The sequence below is a fragment of the Eupeodes corollae genome, chromosome 1 (genome assembly GCF_945859685.1).
Source record: "Eupeodes corollae chromosome 1, idEupCoro1.1, whole genome shotgun sequence".
In the NCBI taxonomy this organism is placed as follows: domain Eukaryota; kingdom Metazoa; phylum Arthropoda; class Insecta; order Diptera; family Syrphidae; genus Eupeodes; species Eupeodes corollae.
Window position 1 is genome coordinate 268,887,025 of NC_079147.1, and position 8,326 is coordinate 268,895,350.

At 28.9% G+C, this 8,326-nt stretch overlaps 1 protein-coding gene across 3 annotated transcripts in view; it reads right to left on the minus strand.

The window, feature by feature from the left end:
• LOC129943424 (A disintegrin and metalloproteinase with thrombospondin motifs like) overlaps positions 1 to 7,864 on the minus strand; it is a 171,364-nt gene extending 163,500 nt beyond the window's left edge. For 2 of the 3 annotated variants that reach the window (XM_056052860.1, XM_056052859.1), the window contains exons 1-2: positions 7,658 to 7,864; positions 5,290 to 6,814 (exon numbers count right to left, since the gene is read on the minus strand). The gene's annotated coding sequence lies outside the window, so the exon portion shown is untranslated. The remainder of the gene's footprint in view (positions 1 to 5,289; positions 6,815 to 7,657) is intronic. The other variant, XM_056052861.1, reaches the window with a different exon arrangement.
• Positions 7,865 to 8,326: the final 462 nt, after the last annotated feature.

Consider the following 8,326-nt stretch of genomic DNA (forward strand, 5'->3'; position numbering starts at 1 on the left):
GGTGGTAGGAAAAGTAGGGTAACCTGTGCCTGTGAAAAGACATAGTCAAATGATTTTAACCCTCAAAATAAAGACTGAGTAGCGGATCACACTAATAACTTGTGTCCTTTAAAGTAAGCAAATGATGTCTTTGGAATTATTCAACTTCAACTTCAAATATTGAAATTAAATCTGTTTTCTGGTATGGTATTCGGGGTTTTAACTCAATTTAGTATTTTTTTAAAATTTGTTGTAATTAAATTCTTTTAATTTATTAAACGTTTATCAAAGATTATAAAAAAAAGATGTCCTGCAAAAACTATGGATACAGAATATATATAGGGACCTTGAAACATCAAGGATATCTCAATTAGTACCTTTGAAAAATAGCTCTGAATATCAATTTGACGGCTAGCAATTTGAGTAAATAAAAATAAAGCAGCACATAGAAGAAAGTGTTTCTCTTGTTGTTTAACAAATATTTTGAAAATAGCAAATCGAATTTGACAACCCACATTTTTGAAATTAATTAAAATTAAATCAACTTTTAAAAAAATTAAATGTAGAACAAAATACCTCTAAATTTTTATCAATATTAATATTTTTCTTTTCCGGAACTCTTAAAATGAGCTAATTTTTTTTTCCATATTTCCAATCTGATATGTTATTTAAAGCGGTACACTAATTGTCATTTCAAAAATATTAATTAATTATTACTAGTCAAACAAATTAGTCACATCAAATTTTTGTTTACAACAAAAGGCAAAATTACCAAAAGTCGTTATTAAAAAAATAATATTTACTAATGATATTTGCACCCGGGTTGCCAAAGGCAATAAAGTCATCTAAATATTAAAAAAATAACAATTAATATTTTTTAGTTTGTCAGCTATTGCTATTATTATATACATGTATCTATACAGGAGCTCTTTATGCATAACAAAGATTTGCAATTTTGTTATTTATTACTTTTATTATTTATGCGTAACATATTTTTGACTCATTTAAACCACAGACAAAACACAAAAACAAAAATGGATTTATGACAAAATATCTTTTAAAATGACACAACCTTTTTTAAACGAGGTTAACAGCACTTTTCGGATTAAAAGTTCACCACCCAAAGTTTGTCCAAAGACATAAAATTGATTTTTTTCCTTAAGATAATACATATATTTTAAGAGAAAAGTGAATAACTTGCAAGTCAGGACATTGACTGTATATTAATTTGTTGACCCAATGAACTGGTTTAAAAGCCCCAAGTAAGTCACTAAACATTGTCATTGTTGTTGACACTTATTTTGTTCAACAAAAGGTAAATAGCATGTACCTATAGTAACAAATTAAGAGATACGATATTGCTATAAACGGGTTGAAGGACTTATTAAACCTTAAATGAGTTAATCCATAAACTGCCATAAACCTGGAAGTTAAATACAAAATTCGTCAACCCGATTTGTAAGATTATACAAAATAAATTTAATGTACCTAATGTCATTGGACATTAATTCGATAAAATTTCGAAGTAATAAAATTTTATTAAGTGGTAAAATAATGACACACGGCATTCTTTGTGGTTAATTTTTAAGGTGTTCTAGTACTTATTTTAGAAAGGCCAACATATGACTTATTTGTTTGGAATTTTTGAATTTACGGGTGTTATTTTAAACAAAAGTCCGACTGAAAATACAAGCTTAATGGAGTTGACTCTATAGTTGACCTTTATGGCATAGTAAGTTAATTAAAAATCGGAATGTTTCTTTTTAAATTTAAGTCTAATAAACTTGTAACATTTGATAAAAAGCTATTCACTGTAATCTGCGTTGATTTTTCTAAAGCGTTTACATGAATTTTTCATTAAACAAAAGACTTATTTGTCCACAATTTCTGCTCTTAAATAGGATAGAACTTTTATACTCATCATTCCCAGACCTTTGTAGTCAAAAGCAAGGTCGGTATTGATAAGTAATCAAACTTTTCCTCAAAATTTGAATAATTGTAAAATAACTCGAACATTGTCACAAAGTTCTCTTATATTCTGTATTCGATACAAATTTTAACAAAAACGTGCTATTAAAGTTCTTCATTTTATTTTTTCAATCAAATATTGTCTTAATCTTAATTGCAATAGAGATATCCCTCAGTTAAATATTTAATTTTACTACCATAACCTTGATAAATTAGTTAAAAGTTACAAAATCCGAGTACCATTAACAAAATACACTCTTAATTCGAATCACTTAAATTTAGATCAAAATTTTGATAAATCAAAACAATCACCTTTTTTAGAAAAGTTCAAACTTTAAATCGGGTTTAAATAACTTTTGTCATTAAGCCTACAAAGCTCTTTTAACCTTGTTAAACCTTGAGATCAATCAATTACTTTACAAATATTTTCATGTCATTTTCAATCATGATAATTTAAAACAAAAAAAGTTTTAAAATAGTTTTGGTTAATATCACCAAATTAAAGGTTTTTTTGCGTTGTTCAAGTCAAGAGGCAGAAGGCAGTCCTACGCATTCAATCACACCACGGGCACTAAAGCACAGAAGTTCATGTTAAAAAATATACAATTTTGTTTAATACGAGTCTTCTGTATGGATATATTTTATAAAGTTCATACATATGTCTTAGGTTTTTGAGAAACTCAATTGAAGTCTATTTCAATTGTGCGACATAGGATACTTTGAAAATGAAGTCCTAAAAATTCTATTCTCAGAATTTTAACAACAAAAACAAAAAATTCTGTCTTTCTTCTGGGAACCTTACCAATTATATATATGCTAAATACCCGTGACATGATGGTTAGTGCGATGGACAATCATGCAAGGGGTCTTTGGTTCAATCCCTGCCTGTGCCACCTAACTTTTTTCACGGGTACTGCCTTTTGCGAGGAATTGAAAAATTCTCCAAGAGTAATTCTTGTCATGAAAAGTGCTTTCTCAAATGTGCTGTTCGGATTCGTCTTAAAACTGTAGGTCCCTTCCATCCCTGACAACAGAACTCAGGAATGGTTGAGATTTGTCAGTCACTAGGCCCTAGTTCTCAAACGGACTGTTGCGCCACCCAATTTATTTTTTTTTAAATATATTTCTCAAAATTATTTATTTCTGTACTGTTGCAAAAGTAAAGGAAACACATATGAACATGCATATTTTTAATTTGAGAAAAACTTGGCAAGTATTGAAAAGCTTGACGAATTCATTATTAGAGATTTAACTCAGAGTACATTAAAACTGATTTGAAAAACATCACACACAAAACTACTTCGATTTAGTTGGATTGCAACTGAGGTTTCAGAGAACTTAGCTCTTGCCCTGAAAGCTGTTGTTATACTGTCAAATCTCAATTACGAAAATCTTTTAAAAATTCTTTCACACAATAATTTTTGAATAAATCAATCAATCAAAAAATCAATGAGTTTTTAGCAATAGGTGCTGAAGAAGTACAAATTTTTAATATATGAGAATATATATATGTATATACATGAGAATATTATTATTTTTTCGACTTTTTCCTCTTTTTTAAAACATACACATTGGATAGTTTTAAATTAACGAAAAGACGTAATATCAAAATGTTGGAAAGAAAATTTTTTCTTTCTATTCCCTTGATTGTGGTTAGAAAAACGAAAGCAATCATTGCAAATGATTCGATTTGCCAAATTGAAAATTTTAGCATCTCTTCCAAAAGGGTTTTATAGAAGTTTGATACATACTTGTATGAGAGATATTTGTTCGAGATAACTTTTTTCTTCGATTATATCTCGAGAACGTTAAGACGTCGACTACAAATTTTGCTATAAATATAATTATAGCAAAATGTGCACAAAGTTTTTTAAGAAAATTCGGTAAGTGGTGAATCTAATTAACTACATAAACATTTAAAAAAATGTATTTCAGCTCGAATATTTTACGTCGAAATATTGGTATTACTTTTAGAATAGGTTTATACTACGAAAAAAATTTTGAAGTAAACCAATAGGAAGTTATCAGCCCCTTATTTTGTATTTTTATAACTTAGTTAGCAGGCTTAAATTAAATGAAATGAAAGACGTGTAAAGTCTAAGGATTTGAACTTCATCAAACAAAATTTTAAGACTTGACTCTGCTAGGTTAAGAGAAGGAAACACTTAGGCTAGTTTAGTAGCCCATTGTGATACAACATGAATCATGAGTCTAAATGCAAACATTTGGATGCCCTTGAAAAACGTGAAAGCCTGATTATTTTAATATAATTGAGATCGTTTAGATCGTTTTAGAAGAATTCTACAAGGTAATTGTTGTATTTTTTACCTCAACAAGGGCATGAACAGAGGAGTTGAAGAACAGTTTCTTCTACTTTCTCATCCATTCAGCTTCTGCAAAAGTCATTTGAGCTTATGCCTAGCTGCGTGTCGTGCTTTCCTATTAGACATTGCCTGGATATGACACCGATTATCGAACTTAAATGCGATCTGCCGAAAGATAGCAAGCACCTGGAACGCATGAAATCTATTGTAAGCCAGATGTTTTTCGTGACCGTGATAATGGTATTCCACCTTGCATCAGCAATAGTTTACATTCTCTGCCAAGAAACGTTCAGAATTCCAGCTAATTACAAGTACTTAGTCGAGATTGAAAAAAAAAAACAGAATAACTTGAAGAAATTTTTCCGTTTCTATAGTATAACTTGCCATATATGTTTTTACATATTTTCTAACTTTTGTACCTTAGTTATTATTAAGAATTTAATATAAAATGTATCTTTCCATCAGAAGTCAAACAAACCATTCTGTTTTAAATATTCTCACAATCAAATTTTTAAATTTTTCTAACAAAAAAAGTCAATTCTTTTTTTTAAAGAACTAATAAAAATAAATGTTTCCATTTCACAATTTAAAACAGTTTTGACACCTGTGCAAATATGTGCATAACCTTTGCGTTTATAGAAAAACATTTTAGTCAACATTTTATGCAAGAAAATTACAGCACAGGTTTAGTGTATCCACTTTGAAATTTGATATTATCATAAACTTTGTTAGGACTTACGAGTATATCAACAAAATGAATGGAATTAAAATGAAAGGTCCATAGTTTTTTTCTTTAAAAGTTGAAGTTAAAGAAACTTCTTTGTTTTTAATAAATAACAAAGTTAATACAACCATTTCTCATTGAGAAAGATCTTTATCCTTTATATTCTTAAACAACTCAGAACATTAAATTTCAAACAAAAGGTCTTAATTAAAAATGAAAATTATAAGATATTAAAAAAAACAAAGTTAACAAATTCAAATATTCAAAACAACAACTAACAAAAAATTTACTCACCGCTATGTTTTTTAAAATGTTTTCTTCTTCGATTTTATAATCAACAATTCGATCTTGAATATATTTCAGCAATAATCCCATATAAAAGTTGTATCAATAAGATTCGAACTGGTCAATCAACACAGATACTAAATTGTAGATATATAATTCCACAAAAAGATGACGTGCCGATATATGATGGTGATGAAGCAAACAACACACACTAAATTTTTTAAACAAAAAATATTAAAACAAAAAGATTTAAGATTATGGTATCTACGAGTATATAAACGAGTATAGAGCTTTATAAAGTATTGTTAAGACACAACAAACTTGAAATCGCGAAATTCACTTTGAATATATAAAAATTTAATTTTATAATAAATTTTTCTTTTCTTTCCGACTGAACAAAAATATACTTTTTTTATATCTTTTCTTTTGCTATCCCGTGTATTCTTTGATTATTATTATTTCTTTTATTATTTCAACGAAATTCACATAATACTAGCTGACCACGACACGATTGCGAATTCGATATTTTTATTTTTTCTTTTAAATTCACCACACCATAAAAAAAAGATACAAAGCAACAACAAAAATATAATCAATGTTGGCCAACAGATGTTTCTTTTTTGAAAAAAATGTATCTTCAGGATTTGAGATGTTTGAATTGATCGGCTGCTGATGATGATGATGACCTTTTTTTCGTTGGTCGACGTTAGTTAGTGACGATGATGATTGAGGGGAGTTATTTTCTGAAGTTGCGTTGATATGCGTTAGCAGCGTTAACAAAATGCACAAAATAATTGCGAATCTATTACGAAACTCTCAGCAGGCGTATTTGTAATTTTTTCGTATCTATCTTTATGCGAATGCGATGAGAATTTTATGATAGATAGATTGCGAATCGTTGTTTGTTGTTGGTTGGTGAGATTGTTGATTGTTGGTTTAAAAAAAAAAAAACAAAAGAAACAAAAACATAAAAATCGTTAGTTTGAATTATATGTCTTATGATTGAAGTCACAATTATTTATATGAAAATAGAAGTTTGAAACGATTTGATAGATAGCAGATAGTTTTTTTTAGTTGTAATTCTTAAAACATTTTACTATACAAATTCACTTTCTCTTATACGTTGAAACACCTTAAAGGCGCCACGGCGCGCACCGACAAATTATGATTGCTTATGGCCACAAGCGAGCGATGCAAGCGAGCGATGAATGGTAGAAGCGGAAAAATAAAATAATTCAAAACCAATACCCAACCACATCAGAGACAAGAAGAAGGTAAAGATACATTTGTTTTGGTTATTTTTGTATTTATATTCACATAGATACAAACAATCAAATACAACAGATTGTTTTTATTTTTGTTTCATTTTCATGACAAATAGTTTAAAAGTATTTTAAGTGTGTTGAAGAAATAGTCACAAGGTGTTTATAATAAAAGTAAGTAGATATAAAAAAGTAGGTATACGAATAGAAGATTAAGCACAGGTTTTTTATGCAAAGATTGCAGATGTTTTCACACCAAAGTTTGCCACGGTCTACGAGTATACAAGATACGAGGTGGAATTGAGAAAACAAAAATATTCAAAAACCATACAAAAGCAGCAGTTAAATGAAGACGAAGACGTTCGGAAGTTCAATTTTGTTTTAAATTTTAATTATATATTATTTTAAATTCTCAAGGCTTTTTTTTTCTTTATGCTCGCATCATAGCCCAGGTGTATCTTTTTATGTATATCTCAAGTATCTTTTTGCAGAGAGTAATATATCTATTTTATTTATTAACAACAAAATAATACTAAAGCAACATACAAACAAAAACTAAAAGATACATTTTTTTTATTTAAAATTTATAACTAACTTTTGCTGCTTTGAAATATCTATAGAAGACAAAAATCACTTTTAATTTCAAGCCCGTCCAAGTGTGTATTATTATTATAGTAATCGTCGTGGTAACTCGCGTAGAGTAGTCTCACTTTTCTTTTCACGACGAAAGACCACGACACGAAGGAGAAGCTGATATGGTTATAGATAGAGTATAGTATAAAAATAAAGAGAGAGAGGTGAGGATGAAGGCCGGGAGCAATATAGTACAGGGAGAGGGGTGGTGGTGATCATGGTGGAGTTGTGTGGAAGGGAAATAAAAGCGAAAACGCGATCAAATTATTACAAAACCTCAAAAAGATACTTGAGATATATAAAGATATAGATACATTTGTGCATTGGTTAAATGCATTTTATGTAGATATAGCTTTTTATTTTTTTTTTTTTTGTTAACTACTGCAATTGCACTTTGAATTTAAAAATAAAAATAAGATACAAAAAGTTTAAAGTGTTAAGAGTTTTCATATAAATTAGAGCTAGTGCTTTGGATTTCACACCTTGTTTTGTTTTTTAAATATTTTTGTTTGAAAACAATATTTTTTAACCGAAATAATAAAAATTTTGAATTAATTTTTTGGCAAAAACTATTTTAAACAAAACACAATATTTTTTTTAAATTTTTCGAAAACGACGACAGATATCAAAAAAATACGTCAACCGATTTGTGGCCGTCTACCTAAACTGGTCGGCGCACACTAAAAGTTAAGTCTTACAAAATCTAAAGCCGAAGACTTTTATTATTTCTCGACGAAGAAATAAAACTCTGTAGACTATACTAAGTACGACGAGCGACGAGACGACGACAAACGCTGACGACGACGATGACGACGGTTGATGGCTGAGCGACTTATTCAAATGCGCTTTTTTTACTTCTTGTAATAAGATAATATATGGTAAAAAGCTTGGCTTAAAAGTTTACACCAATTTTGCATGCAATTACTAATATACACATGATTCGGAGATTCGATATATTTATGTTTGTATGTATGTTGAATAAAAAAGAAAGAGAGAATTAAAATTCAAAAGAAAATACCAAGAGAAATAAAAACAAAATAAAGTATAATGGCAGAAAAATGAATATTTTTATTAGCAACTTGTAAAAGCAAGTAAGCTTAAGCTGGATCGTATTGTGATCGTATTCGTACATCAGTATCGAAAAAGAGAGA